Here is a 22,135-nt window from a genome sequence, read left to right as displayed (position 1 = left end):
TGATTAGAAGAACCTGTTTTTGCTGTGAGAATTAAAGAAAATGCTGCGTCAGGACTGAGTAATGAAAACACTAATATTAGTAACAGCAAATGACTGAGAGCAGCCTTCATCTGTCAACCATCTCTCTTCCTTTCTGGATACAGATGACTTAGCAAGAATAAAATGGTCTCTTTCTAGGACACTGAAGGTGTTTGGAGACTTAAAAACTTGATTTAAATGATTCAGGTATCTAGGAGAAAAAATGCAAAACCCCACAAAAGACAAAAACAACAAACACCTGTTTATACTTACCACAAGCTCTTCTCAAGTTGCTTCATTTCAAGTGACTATGAAAGAAAGGAGAAAAAAAATTAGCTGTATTGAGAAATGTATGTACATTTGGGAAGAGTGAGAGAGTGCTTTTAAACACCTGGAATCCTTCAGACCCAAGTTCCAGTCTTCTTAACACTATGACCATGGCTATGTTTTAACTTCACTGAGCCTGTTTCCTTGCGATTAAAATGGAGTAAAGATTAAATGAGGCAGCGTACCTAGAGTGCTTAGCACAATGCCTAAAAGCCTGGTGCTTTAAAAGCCTGCAATCAATTTGTGCTCTAAAAGCCTGCAATCAATTTGTGTATTGATATTACTGATGTCAAGAAATGGTTTATTAAACTATTTTCCAAGAGCTATGAATCCAGCCAGACTGTTATTGTTATGGATGACTTAAAAACTATTTTTTAAAAATTAAAAGTATTAACTACTAAAATTTTATTTTTAAAAATAAAAAATTGGGGCTTCCCTGGTGGCGCAGTGGTTGAGAGTCCGCCTGCCGATGCAGGGGACACGGGTTCGTGCCCCGGTTCGGGAAGATCCCACATGCCGTGGAGCGGCTGGGCCCGTGAGCCATGGCCGCCGAGCCTGCGCGTCCGGAGCCTGTGCTCCGCAACGGGAGAGGCCACAACAGTGAGAGGCCCGCATAGCGCAAAAAAAAAATAAAAAAAAATAAAAATAAATATAAAAAATTGAAAGCTAAAGTGTTTAATTTTTCTATCTTAAAAGTTAAAATAACTGAATTAAAATTGTACGAAGTTAAAGTCTAAATTGATAGACTTTATAATTTTTTATCTTTCATAATGTCAAAATTAACTAGAATTCCTTTTTCTTTTCAATTTGCACATTTAAAATTCTGGCATTCCTTTTTGATTCATCTGGGCCCCTCATGTCGGTAAATTTTGAGCTACTATAAAGCACAAGTTACTTACATAGGATAACTTAAAACTTATTTAGGAGAAATTTAGGAAATGTTTATTTGGATAAACCATGTCTTGTTTGTTTTTAAAGAAAGATGCTTTGTTCTTTGCTAGTTTCAGAACAAACAGCTTTGTAGTGGAAAGCAATTCCTCTTTTTACACCTCAAGTTAAATATTTGTCTATTCTTCAGTCAAACTGAAAACATAACAAAATAATGACCCAGCTTGGTTTCTAACTACACAGAAATGAACACACGGTAAATGATAATGTATCCTCTTTATTGAACATTGGTTGAGTGCCTACTGTATCCACTAGACATTATGGAGAATACAGAGATGATCCAGATATCTAAGCTGCCTTAAAAACATGAAGAGTGAAACATACTGTCATTAGTTATGGTCATAGGCCCTCGTCTTCCAAAAACAAAACAAACTGAAAGACACAAATAACATTGTTATAAATAATAACATAAACCATTGAATCACCAGAAAATAATTAAAGCACTTTGAACTCAACCTTTACACTCTCTACCATTTGAGTTATATTTTATCAAACCTTTGGAAGTTAATTCATGTATTTTGGTGCTCCAATGACTCTCATCCAAATACAGTATTTTTGTAGTTCCATGTGTTCTAGTGTGTAATCACAGTGCTAGAAAACACATGGAAGACAGTTAATAAATAGTATTATTTATTTTTAGTATTTACTAAATTTAGGTTTTTTTTAGTATTTACTGCATGCTGGGCAATGTTGTGAGTGCTTCATGTGTATTAATTTATTTAGTCTTCCTAAAAACCCTATGAGGAAAATACTACTATTATCTTCTCCTGTTAACAGATGAAGAGATTGAGGAACAGAAAGTTTAGGTAACTTAGCCAAAGTCACGCTGCTAGAAAGTTAAGGCTCCAGGATGTGAAGAGTTTGGCTTCAGAGCTCATGCTCTTAAACTCTACACTATGCTACACCTGAATAATTGACTGAGTCATGTTAACTGAGGTTTCAAAGTTTAATACTGTTGGAGCAGTATAGTACAGTGATACCTGCCTGGGTTGAACAACTCTGAAGCAGTCAGAGGTTTGTTAGCCTGTGTATTTTTGTTTTTCTAGGCAATGGGGGCTAATCTGACTAGCACAACTATAGATATGCTAGTATGGGTCTTCCAATGAATCTTTAAACTCATTTCTGTTCAGTATATACCTAATGGTACAATTGCTGAATCACTGGTATATACATAAGAGTGGAATTTCTGGGGCATAGTGTAGAAATTGCTGGAAAATATAACAACTTGCATTCCTAACATCAGTGTACGTGAATTCCAGTTGTTCCATATTCTCAGCAACATTTGGTACTTTCTTTTATTTTAAGCACGCTGGTAGATCCGTAGAGGTATTACATTATGGTTTTAATTTGCCTTTCCCTGATGACTAATGGAATTGAGCTCCTTTTTGTATGTCTATTGGTCATTTGGCAATAAACTTCTATGAAATGTCTTTTCTAGGGTTTTGTCCACTTTTCTATTAGGTTGTCTATCTTACTGATTTTGTAGGAATTCTTAACACATTCTAGATATAAGTCCTTTGTCAGATATATGAATTGAATATACCTTCTTCCACTCTGGTCTGTCTATAACCTCTCTTAGTGGGTCCTTTGGATGAACAAGAGTTATTAATTTTACATAGTGCAGTTTATCAGTTTTTTTCCTTTATGGCTAGTACTTCTTTTTTAGATTATAAAAATCCAGTTACCAATACTTAACTCAGACCAATTCAGTCAGACTTTCTGGAGGTGAGATAAAAGTATCAATAATATTTTAATGCTTCTAAGATGATTCCAATATGCAGCCAATTTTGAGAATTATGGATACAGAGCCACCTGCTAAGTTGTTAGCTATGATGTCCTTATGGGATAGAATTATGATATAGTTTGTCTATTCTTTATATGTGTTTTCAATTTTAATATATGAAAATTTTAAATGATGATAATCATACTGGGTGCATTGGTATGTGTAATGAGGAGTCTGACTCCATTTTTTTGATGTCTGACTGTTGACAGCTTTAAGCCTCACCTCTTCCTCTTCTTCTGGTGCCCCACATCTGATCAAGCTGATAAGGAGACCTGGGTTGCCCTCCTTTGGCACAGGTGAGAGATTCAAACCATGCAAGCCTCTTCTTGCGCATGAACCACTCCAGCCCTACCCCATAAAAATGATAAAAACCCAGGCTAATCGCCTTTCTTTGCCTTTTAAAGCCATTTCAGACCTGCTTGAGAGTCTGCCTTGTTCTTGCCAGGGGCCTCAATTATGTAAGTAATAAACTTTTTCATATCCTTTTAATGTGTGTGGCATCAGTCTCAATGTGAACCAAATTTTGAGTAGGGGTCCATTTGAATTTTCAGGGAACTATAACAGCATGGAAAACAGCCACTTTTGAAAATTGTCATTGCAACTCCTCATAAGATCACATGCCTTCATGTACCAACAAATACTCTCTTTACTGCGTGGTACTAGGGCTTTTTTTTTTTTTGTCCTCAGCTGCTAAAGACTACTGCTTTGTCCTCTGAGAGCAGACTACACGTTTTTAATCTCTATTATCCTACCAGACCTAATTCCCAGGGGATTTTGCTACAGAATCTGCCTATTCTGGCATGGCTGCTGTCTTTGCTCTATTCTTCTGAGGTAACATATCAGCACTATCCTTTGATTCAAATTCCTCTTGAGTTTTGATGCCATGACAAGAAATGGACTGATATTTCAACATCTCAGTTTTAGATCCTCAGAGTTGATTATATTTTTTGTATCCTTCTCTAGAAGAGTCACTTCTACTGTAGTTTTGACTTTCTTTTTGTTTTAAGCAGTCAGTCTTTAGCTATGTCTCTTTTCTCATCTCGCCATGCTCCTGGCAACGTTATTGAATTAGAGAATCTTTTTATATTTATTAGCCATTTGTTAGCATTCTTTATAATCTTTGGTATCTATACGTATTTTAATAGTTATAATGATAAACTAAATTCTACATTATTTTCTCTATTTTTCTACTTTTGTGTCCCATTTAAGCAAACTTTGCCTACTCTCAGGTCATGAAGACTCCCTTCATGTTTTCTTCCAAAATTCCTTTGTTTTGTCTTTCATATTCAGATCTGCAATCCTTCTGGAATTAATTTTTTTGCCTATCATGTGAGGTAGGGGTCCAAGTACATTTTTTTCATATGAATATCCAATTGTCCCTACACCATTTATTGAAAAGACCATACTTTCCCTCCCTGTACTGCAGTCTCACCTTTATCATAAACCAGGTGACTGTGTCTATATCTATGTCTCTCTAGTTATCTCTCTCTCTCTCTCTCTCTCTCTCTCTCTCTCTCTGCCTCTGGATTCTGTTCTATTATGTTGATCAGCTCCTTTGTTTCTACATCTAGAAAATTTTATTAAAGCAGTATTAATTTTGTTAAAGCTGTATTAATGAGTTTGAATTTTGCCTCTTGGGGCTAGGACAATACTTGAGCTTGTGATTTTTTCATCTGCAGCCCTAGCCATGCATTTGCACCCACTGAGACTTCCATCCTATGTGTATCCATGCTGTGCAAACGACACCCCCATCTCTTTCTCCCCCGTTTACCCTTCCCACTTTCACCCTAAGTCTGTATTCAGTCTCTATCTTTCTCTCTGAATGTGTTTATTTGTTTCTCCAGAAGTATAAAAGTATACTCTTATCATTTATTTTACTTATTGGATGCCTTCTCTTCTTTGTGCATTATTTCAAAAGTAGACTAATAAGGGATTTAAATATATTTTTTAAATAAAAAAGAAATTAAATTACACTTATTTATGTGGGCTTCAATGAAAATGTTTTCTACTATAAATTCAGTGGTTTTTGATTTTAGAAAAATATTTTCCACTCACCCTAAAACAACATGGTTATTTGAATTCTACAAAGAAATGATTTTATTCCAACCTAAAAACCACTACAAAATATGTTCTTTCTACTATAATTTTAAAATCTATAATAAAAATGAATATTATGTATTACTGTGGCTTCTGAGAACGTTTGCCCACAACTGCAATATTGTAGGATCAAATAAACTTTATCTCATATTCACAGGTTTGGAGTAGAGTCACGTAGCAATATGCAAAGCAGATCTCCTGTTGAGATGTCTGTGGGACTCACTGGCTCACTTGCAGGGCGATGACTTGACTAAAACAGAGACTAAAACAGAGACTGTGGGCCATGTCCAGCAGTTCCCCATTTCTGTTAATGGTTTATCAAGTTCCCACTCACCAGAGCTAAACCTCAGGACCATCAGTTCACTCCTCCCTCTTCCTCATGGCTCAGCTTCAATATTGACCTAATTCCCTTTCACAGAATCTCTTGTTCCAATTACTTCTTTTGTGAATTCGCTGTTACTATCCTCTCTTGGCCTTTATATCAGGATGTTCATATTGGCTGAAATAAAAAAGATCATTATCTCATGTAACAAGAAATATGCCGATGGAAAGGCTCTGTCTCTGTTTCTCTGCAATTTCCTTGGCCCCACCATGCTGGTGGGTTGGCTTTATACCCAAGCTTTTATCAAGGCAGCTGTGGCAGTTCTAGGTTCCTATCACACCTCATGTCTCATCAGCCAGACCAGGTCACATGCCTACCCCCCAAACCAGTTGTTGGCAAGGAGTTACCCAGTAGCCAGGGATGAGATCACCTTTTTCTGCGTCACATGAGGAAAGATGCCTGAACAAAATCAGCGTCTTTTTTACCATGGAAGATGAGGTTTGAATTCTGGTAGATAACCAACAGTGTCTGCCTTGCTTTGAATAATTTCAGCCACCTCCTGTGTTCCCTGCCTTTTGTTTTTAGCGCCCATGTTCTCAACATTTATAATGAAGCCAGTACAATCCTCTTTAAACACACTTTTGTCACCATAGACAGACATTCTTGGTCAGGGGGCCCAGGTGTCTCCCTCTAACTGAAGGATAAAGTCCAAACACCTTGGCCTCCTCATTCAAGATCCCCACAATCAGCCTCTACCCTATGCCTGTTTCTTTCTTTTTTTTTTTTTCAAATTTTATTGAAGTATAGTTGATTTACAATGTTGTGTTAATTTCTGCTATACAGCAAAGTGATTCAGTTATACATACATATATATATACATATACATATATATATACATATACATATATATATATTCTTTTCCATTATGGTTTATCACAGGATACTGAATGTAGTTCCCTGTGCTATACAGTAGGACCTTGTCGTTTATCCAGCCTATATATACTAGTTTGCATCTGCTAATCCCAAACTCCCAATCCATCCCCCCGCAACCCGCCTCCCCCTTGGCAACCACAAGCCTCTTCTCTATGTCTGTGAGTCTGTTTCTGTTTTGTAGATATGTTCATTTTTGTCATATTTTAGATTCCACATATAAATAATATCATATGGTATTTGTCTTTCTCTTTCTGACTTACTTCGCTTAGTATGATAATCTCTAGGTCCATCCATGTTGCTGCAAATGGCATTATTTCATTCTTTTTTATAGCTGAGTAATAGTCCATTGTATATATTATATATACCACATCTTCTTTATCCATTCATCTCTCAATGGACATTTAGGTTGTTTCCATGTCTTGGCTATTGTTAATGGTGCTGCTATGAACATTGGTGTGCTTGTATCTTTTCAAATTATAGTGTTGTCTGGGTATATGCCCAGGAGTGGGATTGCTGGATCATATGGCAACTCTATTTTTAGGTTTTTGAGGAATCTGCATACTGTTTTCCATAGTGGCTGTACCAATTTACATTCCCACCAACAGTGTAAGAGGGTTCCCTTTTCTCCACACTCTCTCCAACATTTATTATTCATAGACTTTTTAAATGATGGCCATTCTGACCTGTGTGAGTTGGTACCTCACTGTAGTTTTGATTTGCATTTCTCTGATAATTAGCAATGTGGAGCATCTTTTCATGTGTCTCTTGGCCATCTGTATGTCTTCTTTGGAGAAATGTCTATTTAGGTCTGCCCATTTATCAATTGTTTTTTTTTTATTATTATTATTGAATTGTATGTGCTGTTTGTATATTTTGGAAATTAAGCCCTTGTAGGTTGCATCATTGGCAAATGTTCTCTCCCAGTCTGTAGGTTGTCTTTTTGTTTTGTTTATAGTTTCCTTTGCTGTGCAAAAGCTTATAAGCTTGATTAGGTCCCATTTGTTTATTTTTGCCTTTATTTCCATTGCCTTGGGAGACTGACCTAAGAAAACATTGGTAAGATTTATGTCAGAGAATGTTTTGCCTATGTTCTCTTCTAGGTGTTCTCTTTATGGTGTCGTCTCATATTTAAGTCTTCAAGCCATTTTAAGTTTCTTTTTGTGTATGGTGTGAGGGTGTGTTCTAACACCCTATGTCTTTATCCTTCCTTCTCTCTAGTCTGTTATAAAAGGCTGGACAAATATTTTTCTATAAAGGGCCATAAAATAAATATTTCAGGCTTTGTGGGCCATGTGGTTGCAACTACTCAACTCTCCCATTTTAGTCAAAAGCAGCCATACATAATAGGTAAATGAGTGAGTGTGGCTACGTTCCAATAAAGCTTTACTGACAAGAGTCATAGATACAGAGAACAAACAAGTGGTTGCCAAAGGGGCAGGGGAGGAGAGAAATAGGTGAGGGAGATTAAGAGGTAAAAAGTTCCTGTTGGGCCTCCCTGGTGGCGCAGTGGTTGAGAGTCCGCCTGCCGATGCAGGGGATACGGGTTCGTGCCCCGGTCTGGGAGGATCCCATATGCCGCGGAGCGGCTGGGCCCGTGAGCCATGGCCGCTGAGCCTGTGCGTCCGAAGCCTGTGCTCCGCAACGGGAGAGGCCACAACAGTGAGAGGCCCGCGTACAGCAAAAAAAAAAAAAAAAAAAAAAAAAAAAAAAAGTTCCTGTTGTGAAATAAATGACTGGAGAGTAGGGCATAAGATGAGATGGAAACCTAAGGGCCATGGTGAAGAGTTGGATTCCATTCTAAGTGTAGTGGGAAGTTGTTGAAAGTTTTAAGCAGGGGGATCATTGATCCAGCTTGTGTTATGAAATCAGTTTTGCTGCAGTGTGGAGGAAGCATTAAAGGGGCATGGAAGCAAGCGGAACAGTTAGGTGACAGGTGTCATAAGCTGATGGTAGCTCAGCCATGGAAAGCCTGCACAACGTGGCAGGGAGCGTGTGTTCCTGGTGTGTGCTTAGGGAGAAAAGGAGACTCTGTGGTTTGGGGTCTATTCTTATTTCCCTCCCTTTCTTAGCCCACTTTGTATTTTTGCTCCTTTTTTTTTTGTATGTTATAGACCCTTGTGAAGAGCCTTAAATCCTTTCTGGATATCCCACATCATCCTAGAATCCTAGGATATAGATCTCTCTTTGTTCCAAAAACAATTTCATTATAGTGCTTGGGAAGAAGAAATACTGCTTCTTATTGTTTCTCAAGAAGGTTGGTGTTTCTGGGTAGATTAATTAAGTTCCAGTTGTGAAGATAGTTGGGACTTTTAGAGAAAGTGGATCCAGAAAAACCCAAATTGCTACTAAGAACAATTTATGAATGTTGGTCATGATGCTTGGAATAAAGTTTTTCTGATATTTTTCTAGGATTATGTGAAAGGACAACACTTGGAAAGTCTGTGGACAGTCAGGGAAACCTCAAGTTTTGTAGCTATGAAGAGAGTAGTTACAACTGGGGAAACAGGGGTGAACATAGAAAGAATGAAGTAAGACAGGAGACTACTTCCTCAAAGTCAGGATAGTTATGAGAATGGTCTGGTTTGAAATTCAGGAAGTTACTGGAAATCAGTAGTCACATACACACACATGTGCACACACATGCACATCTATCGAAAAGAAGACATAACAAATGTCTTATGCAAATGAGCCTGTGTCAAGTTAAAGTAGCATGACTATCCTTAAAATCTCCTACTAGGTGTTCACTTCCCAGTGTGGGTGTGGACAGGGAGCAAAAATCCTGGCTGCTGTACCCATAATGGAAATGCAGAGCTCTCCCTCTTCAGGCCAGACCTCCCAGCCAGCCCAGTGTCCTTCCTTCCCATCCACTGCTCGATGGCTTGCTGATTCTGTCCACTTTTTGGTCACTTCTCCCAGCATCTCTGTCTCTTCATTCTCAGTATCATATAATGGCTCAGGCCTCTGACTGGGCATCTGGCTATCTTGGGTACCTCATTTGACCCAACTATTGTCCTGTTTTCTTGAGCAGTGAGGTCATAATTTCATGACCTTATAAATACAGTACATGGAGTAAAACATTTCCTAAACCTGATGACTTAATAACATTTTTAGAAAATTAACAATTTGTGGAGACAAATTGTGTATGTATGAAATATATATGTATATATACATAGATATGGATATATAGATGTATAACTATATAATCTATATATGTATGTGCACAAGTGAGAAATGAATAGTGTGTGTGTGTTGGATACAAAGCAGCTGCAGCCTATGAAGAAGGGACAAAAGGAACAAGGAGGGAAAAGTAAAGAAACTAGAGTTGACAAAGAGTAAAAGCAAAGATGCTCACATTTCTCCTACTTTTAATGCAAAGCATGTGGCTGTCACATAATGTCATACATACCCCAGCTAGAATCCCCAGGGATCTGCCACTAAGGATGGTGTTTTCTTTCCCAGTCCCAGGCCTGGAGGGGCTCCATCGAATCTTCTTTTATTTATTAGCCTTTGATTAATCTAAGAGGTTTCACTTTGACCAACAGGCTCAAGAACTCCTATTAGCTTCTCTAAGGTTACCCCTGATATGTATGTATGTGTATATATGTATATTTTTTCTGATTATTTTGGGAGTGTCTGGTTGAAGATAGAATCATAGATACCCATTCTTACAATAATGAAGAGAAGCAATAGTAAATAAAGGAACCCCGGAATTAGACATGAAGGTTAAACCTCAATTCTCCCATTTACCTGATGTGTGACCTTCAGCAAATTGTTTACCTCCTCTGGCCCTCAGTTTCCCTATTTATAAAATGGGATCCACGAGAGTACCTACCTCCTGGGGTTGCTGTGAGAGTTAAACGGGTTAATACACATAAAGTTCTTGGAACTGCCCTGGCAATATTTAGGCTTCTGTGAATGTTAGCCTGTGTTACTGCGTTCCACTTCAGTTAGGAATTACTAAAAGGCGTAGCAGACCGCGTGCTCCACTAATTCCTCCTGATCACTCCTCACCCACACCAAGCCTATGTGTTGGAATGTCCATGCTAGGACAGTGTCTGAGGTGGTCAGGAAGGGAGACTGGAATAAAATGGGTAGAATGGGAGATCCCTGGTTTAGCGTGGAGGGCCAGACATTTCCCTCACCTTCCTCCACCTGTAAGAGTCTGACCTGGCCCACCCTTGATGCAGTCCAGCCTGTGTCCATCTCCTTTCCACCCTCTCTTCATCTTTCATTACTCTCTGGTCAGTAGAAGGCGCTGAGTCTTATGGCCACCACTCTTGTTTGTTGCCTCACATCTCAGCTTCATTTGCTAAGGAAAATGCTCAGGATCACTGGCCAAGCGATGAGGAAAGTTTGGGGCTAAGAAAAATCTTCCCCAAGCCTGATTGGCACAAAATACCCTTGGACATTATACCCTTAAAAGGTTCCTTAAAAGTTAAGTGAGATTATCAGCCAATTGAACTTCCCTAACTGATTTCCTAGAAGAGCCAGATATTCAGAGAAATTCTAGGGCACTGGTGCTCTAACAAAGAGGTCAGTAAATTCTCCCACAGAGTTCCTTCTCAGGCCTGAAAAATTACCTGCTAGTGTGGGAACATGTTTGAAACCCGAGGGCGGGGACTGCCTCCACATATTTGCTCTCCCACAAACTGATCATTAGCCTAATTGTCCTCCCACAACAAGTTGCTGCAAAAGCCACCCTGTCAAGCCAGCTGACTAGCCAGTCTCTTTTCTCGCAATATGAGTTACTTTAATGAGACACATGTCTTCAGGTTAATACCCTTTGATCCAGAGACTCCACTTACAGCAAGTTGTCCCAGGAAATAATCAGACAAGGGCCCACAGCTGACTGTGTAGGGTCATTCAGTGGTCCACTGTTGTGCAATATCAACAATATTAGAACTAACCTAACTGACCAACACTAGGGGATGGCATAAATAAATTATGGTATAACCATACAATAAAATACTTACCAGTTTTTACAAATAATTATGGGATCTATAATTATTGACATGGAAAGATACAATATCTTTGATGAGTAATAATAGCCATTCACTGAATAGCATCCTGATACAATGCCACTTACTAAAGTTGCATTCATATAGATGTGTCCAGAGAGCTATAGAAAATTATGTTTACCAAAATATAAAAGCAGTTATCTCTGGGGTTAGGTAGGTAGGTATCTTTACTTTTTTTTTTTCATTAAAAAAATATTTTACAATGATACAATGTATCATTTTGCAATATAAAAACTAAGCTTTTTACATTTTGTGAGGGGGAAAAATGAGCTAGGTTTTAGGTTGAGCTTGGGTTGGCCACACCAACCAGGTAACAGCATAAGAATAATATAATTAACGTTTACTGAGCACTTACTACGTGCCAGCAGGCCCTGTTCTAAGCATTTTCCCTGTCTCAGATCATTTAATCTATATAACAATGCTATGAGGCAGGTCTTTTATTATCCTTATTTCTTAAAAGATGAAACAGAATCCAAGAGAGAAAGTCATTTGTTCAAGGTCTCACGCTGGTACACGATGTAACAGAGATTTGGGCAGAGGTCTCTGGTCATGACCCCTGTGCTACTCTGAGTATGGCTCACCTGCTCCTTCTCTGCAGGAAGGAGTGAGGGTGCTGAGGTCTGAGGAGTGGGCAGGTGATGGGAGCAGGACTCTGTCCTCTTTCCCCTGCTGTTTCTGAAGGCTCTTCAGCCTCCCACTGTCCATTTGTTTACTGAATCCCTCTAAGCTTCATCTTTCTCTTTTGTAAAACAAGGAAGCCTTCTTAAGCCATCCAGCCTAGAATTAATTAGTCTCCCCTCTATACTGTGTACCGACCTAGGAACTACTTCTGTTGTGGCACTTATACTGCCCCCCCACTGTCACCACCAACATTCCATCTCAGGCTGAGAGGCAGGCCCCGGTGTCCGCCGGTGGACAAGTTGTCAGAGAGGCTGGAAGACAGCTGCACACTCTCTGTGCCTGCATTTACCACCCTCTACGAGAATTCTGCCCATTTGTCTTCTTCACCACTGGACATGAACCCCTTGAGGCAGAAACAATGTCTTGGGTACCTCTGCATCCCTGGTGCCTGGAACATAACATTGTTTAATTAATAAGCATTCTTTGTGGACTGAATATGTGAAAATTACAGCCATGGGGTCTTAAGATTCCAGAGTAATAGTTAGGGAAAGAAGTGCTTGCATATTAATTTCTTTATTTTTTGTTTTCTGCTTTCCACCTCATCTGACACCAAGTTCAGAGTAAGAATGGTCATTAAATAAAGAAGTCACTAATTTTTAACATGCCACTTAAGCAAAAGGGACCAGCAGGCCCTATTTCACTTTAATCACCTAATGCAAGAAATTCTGGGTATTCTATGTAAATTACAAAATATCATTAACAGGACTCCTTCTCTTGGTTCAGGCATTTTACTGCCAATGCTCAGAGCAGTCAACTCACACAGCTGGTGAGGAGTGGAGCCTGATCCAACTTTTCAGCCCCCTGTGTCAACTGCTCTCCACCCCTCTAACCAGTTACCATGGTTTCTAAAAGTCAACCTGCCACTAATTCTGGCACCTTAGGAGAGATAAACTCATGTCTGAGTGCTTCCACTTTTCTCCCCACTGGTAACCTGAGGCTCATAGTATCAGCTCTTCTTAGCAAAAGAAAATCAAAGAGGCACAGACAGACATAAGCCAAATTCATTTATTTATTTAACATCTTTATTGGAGTATAATTGCTCTACAAGTGTGTGTTAATTTCTGCTGTATAACAAAGTGAATCAGTTATGCATAAACATATGTTCCCATATCTCCTCCCTCTTACATCTCCCTCCCACCCTCCCTATCCCACCCCTCTAGGTGGACACAAAGGTCTGAGCTGATCTCCCTGTGCTATGTGGCTGCTTCCCACTGGCTATCTATTTTTTTTTTTTTTTTTTTGCGGTACTTGGGCCTCTCACCGTTGTGGCCTTTCCCGTTACGGAGCACAGGCTCCGGACGCGCAGGCTCAGCGGCCATGGCTCACGGGCCCAGCCGCTCCGCAGCATGTGGGATCCTCCCGGACCGGGGCACGAACCCGTGTCCCCTGCATCGGCAGGTGGACTCTCAACCGCTGCGCCACCAGGGAAGCCCCTGGCTATCTATTTTACATTTGGTAGTGGATATACGTCCATGCCACTCTCTCACTTTGTCCCAGCTTACCCTTCCCCCTCCCTGTGTCCTCAAGTCCATTCTCTACATCTGTGTCTTTATTCCTGTCCTGCCCCTAGGTTCTTCAGAACAATTTTTTTTTAGATTCCATATATATGTGTTAGCATACGGTATTTGTTTTACTCTTTCTGACTTACTTCACTCTGTATGGCAGTCTCTAGATCCATCCACCTCACTACAAATAACTCAATTTCATTTCTTTTTATGTAAGCCAGATATTTAAATAGCCACTGTTTGTCTCTGGGTTCTCACCTTCTTTTTCTCCCTTTTACTTACTTTTCTTCACAAATCTTGTTGTGACCAGCGTCATCAAACCTAGGGATTCCCTAATGCTGAGTCACCAATTAGGACAGGCTGGTTAATTCAGAACCACCTGATCAAAATTTTGAAAAATACAGATTTTTGGACCCCACCCCTTGAGATTTTGAATCAGGAGGTCTGGAGTAGTGCCCAGGCATCTGTATGTTTTTGAAGTTCCCCAGGGGATTCTGCTGTGCAGCCAGGTTTGGGAACCATTGATCTGACCCCAAAACATGAGTCAGCAGTCTCCTCTGCCCCTTACTGAATTTGAAGAGATGAATCATCATTTCACTTTTTTTTTTTCCCGAACCGAATTGAAACCAAAGACCAGTGTGGGAACCTCAGACTTCCTTTATGTGACAATGAATTCAGATGTCCCCTCCACTTGGTCAAGCACTGCACCTGCTTCCCCAGGTTCAGGCTTCAGGTGATTGATTCCCTCATCCATTTAGTCCTGGGAACATATTGTAGTCTTGATCAGCCCTGGTTAGGAAGTCCCTGGGTGAAATGGCTGTGTGATATTGTGATTTATAATGAGAAATATATATTTGGTCTTTTGTCTCCATTTCTGGTGCAGAGTTCCTAAAATTTTGGGACTCTGGGGACCCTTCAGTCTCAGTTGCAGGGACAACACCAGTTTCATCTTACAGCAATCCTAGACGTCTGGGTTCAACAGTTTTGCCTCCCTCTCTCCTCCCAGAGATGAGTCAGGACAAGGAAAAAGGAGAAAATTTAGAACACATGTAGATTATTTGGTTCTGTAGGTCTACCTTGTCCTTCTCCTCCCAACCACCCTAAAAACGAGGTCAGGCCTAGTCAGCATGCAGCAGTAGGTAAATCTCAGGCATTTTTGCTCCTTTGTGTTCTTAGAACTGTCCGATGTAGCAGAGATGCACTTGAGCAAAAATCATAATTCCACACAGGTATCTGGCCAAACCTGACACTGGGACCACAACCCAGACTGTGAAAGGGCCTGAAACAAGGACCAAGATTCTAGTTAGGGCTGTCTCTCTTTCTCGTCTGCTTCTTTCATAGGTTTTCTCTCTGAACAGCTTATCTGGGCTACATGGTTGAAGATGCTAGCAACTGTTTTCTAGTAACTATTGCCAACAGCATCCTGTCAAACCTCCTAGCCCGTTGGGCAGAGTGACCTCCATCACATCTCAGTCCAGTTTCATAATTTGCAGATCATTTATCGCGACTCAATCCAGCCCCATGTTTTCTAACAGCTTTTTAAGATATAATTTACATACCATACAATTCACCTATTTAAAGTGTACCATTCAGTGTTTTTTTTTTTTTTTTGGTATATGTATGGAATTGTGCAACAATCACTACAACCAACTTAAAAACATTTTTATCATCTGGAAATGAAACCCCATACCCTTTATCAGCCATCCATCTACCTCCCCCCCATACCCCTAGTTCTAGGCAACCACTCATTATTTTCTGTTCCTATGGATTTGTCTATTATGGACATTTCATTTAATGGAATTTTATAATATGTGCTTCTTCTATTTAGCATGATATTTCCCAGGTCCATCCATATTGTGGCATGTATCAATTTTTTTAAGCTAAATTATACTGCATTGTATGGATATAACACAGTTTATTTGTCCATATACCAGTTGCTGGACAGTTGAGTTCTTTCCACTTTTTGGCTATTATGAATAATGCTGCTATGAACATTCATGCATACATCTTTTTTTTGAATTTTATTTTATTTATTTTTTTATACAGCATGTTCTTATTAGTTATCTGTTTTATACATATTAGTGTATATATGTCAATCCCCATCTCCCAATTCATCCCACCACCACCTGCCCCCCACCACTTCCCCCCTTGGTGTCCGCACATCATGTATACATCTTGTGTAGACATATATTTTCATTCTCTTGGGTATATACCTAGGAGTAGAATGCTGGGTCACACAGTAAATCTATGTTTAACTTTTGGGGGAACTGCTAGAATCCAGTCCCACTTGAAATTCCAATCATATGTGCTTTTCAAATATCCCCCCTTTCTCCCAGAACAGGCTAAACTGTGGCTCTGTTATCTTGGAGTGGGGGAGGGAAATATTCCCAGGCTCCCCCTGGTCAGTCTAATGTCAGTGGTCCTGATAAGGGCCCAGGACTCCTGTGCCCCTGATTTCCCTCCCTCTGTGTCGCCTGAAGCCACAATAACTTTTGGGGTGTTCAGAGGTCACTAAAGGCTCAGGGTCCTGGAATGAGGGGTGCCTGAATTTTCTTCATCCCTGAAAACAACCCTACAGCCCTTCACACCCTCACCCCCCTAAACTCCAGTGAACCTCCCCCTTCAGAAATTTCAGGCAAGAAGCAGGTATTAATCTCTACATAAGGGCACTCTCAAATGTCAAGGATGTGTGTCCCACATCTCCTCCTTCTCCCCAAGAATGAGAGAAGAAGAGGACAGGACACATTCCTTCCAGGCCTTCCAGAACCTCCTCCTTGTCTTGAATCCCTCTCTTTTATTTTTCATTGTTAAAGGCCAGCGGAGCAGTTCAACTTCTCCCATACCCCTCTCTTCTCCACCCTCATTTCCTGCCCCCACCCCTGCAATTGGGAGATTTACCTGAGGAATTTGACCTTAATGAAACTTGACCTTTGTGACTTTAGTAACTTTTTTCTCAACAAGGAGCCATCTCCCCAGTTATTTATTCTCCATTCAGTAACATGAGGGGTGCTAGGGCAGGAAAAGTACTTAATCATCAGTTTACATCAAACCATAAAACTCTCTTTTATATGAGTGCCTTTCAGAAAGTGAGCCAAACCTGGACCTCCTTCCTTCTAAAAACAGCCACCTCAGTTGCTCTGGCCAGAATATCCATCCACACTTTCCCTTCCCTCACTTTGAGCAAAGGCCTTCTTTGGCAGGTGGAGACCACGTGGGATTCCAAGCCAAGTATGTGACTTCTGGTATGATGGTAAGAGACCAACCTCCAGCCCCTGGGTTGACCACAACTCAAGGAAAGCCAGTTTTCAGGGTGGCCCACATATGGACTCCTCCCTCCTCCATCTAATCCCCTCTGCCTTGACTTTCTCCCCACCTCTGAATCCCCTATCCCCATTTTCAAGAGAGGGGGCTAGCCATCATTCCTTTTTGTCACATTCCAGGTAAACTCATATCAAGAGTTTGGTTCCTGACTTTAGGAGGGTTGCTAAGGCTGGTCCTAGGTGAATTGCTGGCTTCTTGTAGTTCTCACCCCTTCCTGAGCTCTTCCTCTTTGCCCATGTCCCAAAAACCCTGGGTGCATTTCTTTCTCACACTTAGGCTGTGTTCTGTTTTTTCTTCCCTGTAAGGCCTAGCAGAGCGGGAAATACTGGACTTTGTTTTTGGACCTGAAATAGCTAACGCTGATTTAGCACCTGCTATGTGGCAAGCACTGTTCTAGGTACTTTATGTGAGCATTTTTTTTTATTTCCAGTTTTATTGAGACATAATTAACATACCACACTGTATAAGTTTAAGGTGTACAGCATCATGATTTGACTTAATACATCATGAAATGATGGCCACAATAAGTTAGTGAATATTTATCATCTCATATAAATACAAAATCAGAGAAATTTTTAAAAAATTTCCCTTTCTTAGGATTTACTCTGTTAACAACTTTCATATGTAACATACAGCACTGCTCATTATGTTTATCATGTTGTACATTACATACCTGGTACTTATTTACCTTATAACTGAAAGCTTGTACATTTTGACTGCCTTCATCCAGTTCCCCCTCCACCCACCCCTAACTCTGGTAACCATAAAGCTGATCTTTTTTTTCTATGAGTTTGTTTGCTTTTGAAGGTTAATTGATCTACAACACTATGTTAGTTCCTCGTATACAACATAGTAACTCCATTTTTTTTAACATTTTATTTCGTCTGAATTTCATATGGTGCAAAAGTATTATATGCTTGAACCTGTCTCTCAAATAGGAGGAGGTTCTTTCAGTTCTCCAGGCCAACCTTCCTTCAGATGCAAATAAATTTTTTATAAAAGAATATTAGGTAGAACATACATAGAAAATTTTCTCTTACAAAAACACATATATTTGGACATTTTAAATTTAGCATAGCTTAGCAACCCAGTTTCTGCCGATAAATTTAGTTAATTGTTAGGAGGTTTAGTACGTATACAGAGAACTCAGTGAACGGCAGATATTTTAACCCTTGATTAAGGATGACATGTCTGACTTAATTTTGTTCTTGTATTTTTTTAAGAAGCTACTCCATTTGTAAATTCAAGTTTGGTTGGCCTTTTATAGTCCTTTTGCTCAATATTTTGAACACTTTTTCTTCTTATTGTAGAGCCTTTGAGCTTCTTCTCTCTCTTGTTTTCTACTCTCAAATTCTTGTTTCTTAGCAACACACTTAGCTTGTACCTGTTCATATTCTTCCAGTGCTTTTTTTAAAAAAATTTTAATAAATTTATGTATTTTATTTATTTATTTTTGGCTGCATTGGGTCTTCACTGCAGCGTGCAGGCTTTCCCCAGTTGCGGCAAGCGAGGACCACTCTTCGTTGTGGTGTGCGGGCTTCTCATTGCAGTGACCCCTCTCGTTGCGAAGCACGGGCTCTAGGCGTGCAGGCTTCAGTAGGTGTGGCATGTGGGCTCAGCATTTGTGGCTCACGGGCTCCAGAGCGCAGGCTCAGTAGTTGTGGTGCGTGGGCTTAGCCACTCTGCAGCATGTGGGATCTTAGTTCCCTGACCAGGGATCAAACCTGTGTCCCCTGCATTGGCAGACAGATTCCTAACCACTGTGCCACCAGGGAAGTCCCCTTCATGTGCTTTTTGATTTGATGTTTTCTTTTATTTTTCTTTGGCATAGTAATGGAGTTTACTCTTATGCTACATTATTTCTGGCTGAGGTTGTTCATTGCTACAGTGTTCTTCAGACAATGCCTGGTCAATGTTACATTGCTCTTCTGACAAAGGCTGATCAACTTGTTCTTCTGACAAAGGCCAGTCAACTTGTTCTAACAAAGGCTGGTCAACTATTCTAAGTTGATTCTTGAGTCTTTCCTCTTCATCTAAATAGAGATGTTTCAGATGATCAGGGTACCAATCTGTGAATTGGGACTCCTGTGTGGTTTGAGCCTTCTTTACCCTCCATAGTAATTTCTTGTAATTTTGCTGAATCTTTCCTTTTCAAAATGCAGTGTTCTTGTCCCTCAAGAACACTCCCCATGAAGGCTTGCAGATGGTTAGATTGCCATATCCTCTGTTTCACATTATTATTCTTGAATCCTACCTATGAAGCTCCTTCACCACGTGTCCCAAAATTCCCTGTCTGCCACCTTGCTGCCAGCCTCACCAGTGCCATGGCACACCAACCATGTCACCAGAAAACCACAAAGGACTCACTCAATAGTTCTATACATTTCAAAATAATCACCATGATAAGGTCTAGTTACCATCTGTCACTGCACAAAGATATTACGTAATTATTGACTATATTCCCCATACTCTACATTTTATGTCTGGGACTCATTTATTTTGCAACTGGAAGTTTGTACCTCTTAGTCTCCCTCACATATTTATAATGCATCATATCATATCACATTGCATTGTATCGCATTGCTTTCGGAGGAAAATATTTTGGGAGGAAAAACCAGAAATGAACCCTGCCCTGCACTAACAAGGTGATCAGTCTTTGGTTAAGCCACGTAATCTCTCTTCACCTCAACCTTCCCTTCTAGAAAATGAAAAGAGCTTTGTAGACTGATTGTGTACACTAGTGAGATCATTATTATGCAATATTTATGACCTAAATTCCAATTTCCCATTACTAAGTATCAGTGCAACTATGCCAAGTTCTAAAAATGTTTTCTTGTTGCTGTTGTTTAGCAATTTAACTATACTCTCCATTGCTGATTTTTTTTTAAAAATGTGTCCATGGCAAGTTATTTAGAAAATAAAATAAAAGGGAAAAAAGAGAAAGTAAAAAACCATGTGCAAGTCCTCCACCCAGAAACGCCCCTGTTAACACCTTGGTATCTACTCCTCCAGTATTTTTTTTGAGGCATATAGATTTATGAGGCAGGAAAATGTGCTGAGATATAACTTTGAGTTTTATTTGGGCCCTGTTGTGAAAACCCCAGGGCTTTCCTTTGTGCCGAGATGAGTCTGTTTTCCCAAGCCTAGGTGTGGAGGAAGAACTGAGCTGCCCAGAGGGAAGGGTGGAGAGATGTAGACTGAGACAGGAGGGAGCCCAGATGAGGTAGAGGAAGGGAAACAATGGGGGAGTATATCTCCCTGCTAAAGAGGGGCAGGAGCTCTGGTGGGTGGTGTGTGGACTCTATAGACACTAAGCTCTTAGAGTCTTGCAGAGGACATATGCCCATTCCTCAGCCAATCACGGTAGCTGAGGAAGGGAGGTCAAGTAAGAGCAGGCAATGCTCACTGAAACTACATGCCTGGAGTTATGGGTGGAGAAGCAGTTCCCCACACAGCCCTGTTCTTGGGGTCTACGCAGCCACTCCCATTTGTAGCTACTACAAATTTCATCCCTTCTTCTTTAAGGGATAAAGTAAAAAGAATGAGAAGGAGGAAACGAGAAAGCTGCTTTTTCAGAATAAAAACAGTTAGGTTGGGGGAGGACATAGAGGCAAGGCATGTGAAGAGGACTAGAACACATTAGAGAAACATGGCTTAGAAAACCTACCCTGTCTCTTCTGACCCCACTCTTATGAGCCCAAGAGAAACGAGGAGGTCGGAATTGGATTGGTCATCAGGACTGCATGCAAGTTGGCCTTTTCTTGCCATCAGGTTTGAGTCTCACTAATGAAAAGCCTCGTGGTGTAATGGGGCCTCAGAGGCCTGAGTTCAAGTACAACCATGCAACTGAGGAAAGGCTGCTCGATGTCAACTGTTTCCTCATATGTAAAATGGGTCTAACAGTATCTAGACCACAAGTTGCTCCAAGAATGAAATGAAGTACCGTAGCAGCTTGAATAATGTTCCCCCCAAATTCCATATCCACCTGGAGCCTCCAAATGTGACCTTATTTGGAAGTAGTGTGTTTGCAGATGTAATTAGTTAACATGAGGTCATACTGGAATAGGGTGGGCACTAACCCAATGGCTGGTGTCCTTATAAGAAGAGGAAAGACATGCAATGATATGCACAACGAATAAGATCATGAAAAGATGAAGGCAGAGATTGGAATGATCTGCTGCAGCCAAGAAATGCCAAGGCTTGACAGGAGCCCCCGGAAGTTAGGAATAGACAAGGAAGCATTCTTTCCTGGAGCCTTCAGCAGGAGTATGGCCATGTGACACCTTGATCTCAGACTTCTAGTCTCCAGAATTGTGAGAGAACTGTAAGTACAGTGTCTGCTGTTTTAAGCCACCCAGTTTGTGGTGATTTGTTATGGCAGCCCCAGAAAACAAATAATGATACCTGTGTAAAGTTCTTGGTACGTAGCTAGAACATGCTGGTATTCTTCTTTCCCTCCCCTTCTCCTACTCCTAAATGTGCACATGCGTGCTAACTTTGGCAGCATGTATACTAAAATTGGAACGATACAGAGAAGATCAGCCTGGCCCCTGCACAAGGATGACACGCAAATTCCTGAAGCGTTCCATATTTTTTCAATCAAGTCCAGGAAGCACAGAGAGTCCCATACAGGATAAATCCAAGGAGAAACACGTCAAGACACATATTAATCAAACTATCAAAAATTAAATATAAAGAAAAAATATTAAAAGCAACAAGGGGTAAACAAAAAATAACATACAAGGGAACCCCCATAAGGTTAACAGCTGATCTTTCAGCAGAAACTCTGCAAGCCAGAGGGAGGGGCAGGACATATTTAAAGTGATGAAAGGGAAAAACCTACAACCAAGATTATTCTGCCCAGCAAGGATCTCATTCAGATTCGATGGAGAAATTAAAACCTTTACAGACAAGCAAAAGCTAAGAGATTCAGCACCACCAAACCAGCTTTACAACAAATGCTAAAGGAACTAGTCTAGGCAGGAAACACAAGAGAAGGAAGAGACGTAAAATAACAAACCCAAAACAATTAAGAAAATGGTAATAGGAACATACATATCAATAACTACCTTAAAGGTAAATGGATTAAATGCTTCCACCAAAAGACATAGACTGGCTGAATGGATACAAAAACAAGACCCATATGTATGCTGTCTACAAGAGACCCACTTCAGACCTAGGT

The 22,135-nt window shown here is 40.2% G+C and overlaps 1 protein-coding gene and 1 pseudogene across 3 annotated transcripts in view; one reads left to right on the top strand and one right to left on the bottom strand.

The window, feature by feature from the left end:
* The window catches only part of PDCD1LG2 (programmed cell death 1 ligand 2), a 115,741-nt gene that overhangs the window by 26,101 nt on the left and 67,505 nt on the right, over positions 1-22,135 (top strand). The window contains exons 1-2 of one of the 2 annotated variants that reach the window (XM_082605880.1): positions 3,357-3,372; positions 3,481-3,534. The gene's annotated coding sequence lies outside the window, so the exon portion shown is untranslated. Of the gene's footprint in view, positions 1-3,356; positions 3,373-3,480; positions 3,535-22,135 lie in introns of those variants that run through there. The other variant, XM_082605881.1, reaches the window with a different exon arrangement.
* Positions 18,150-21,439, bottom strand: LOC309806887 (thyroid transcription factor 1-associated protein 26-like; annotated as a pseudogene). Its single transcript has 3 exons — positions 21,358-21,439; positions 18,723-19,100; positions 18,150-18,348 (listed from the first exon to the last, which is right to left on the bottom strand). The product of its transcript is annotated as a thyroid transcription factor 1-associated protein 26-like (transcript).

Source organism: Mesoplodon mirus (genome assembly GCF_964341445.2).
Source record: "Mesoplodon mirus genome assembly, chromosome: 1".
NCBI classification, from domain to species: domain Eukaryota; kingdom Metazoa; phylum Chordata; class Mammalia; order Artiodactyla; family Ziphiidae; genus Mesoplodon; species Mesoplodon mirus.
Note: the sequence above shows the minus strand (reverse complement) of the source record. Positions and strands in the feature narration are given on the sequence as shown.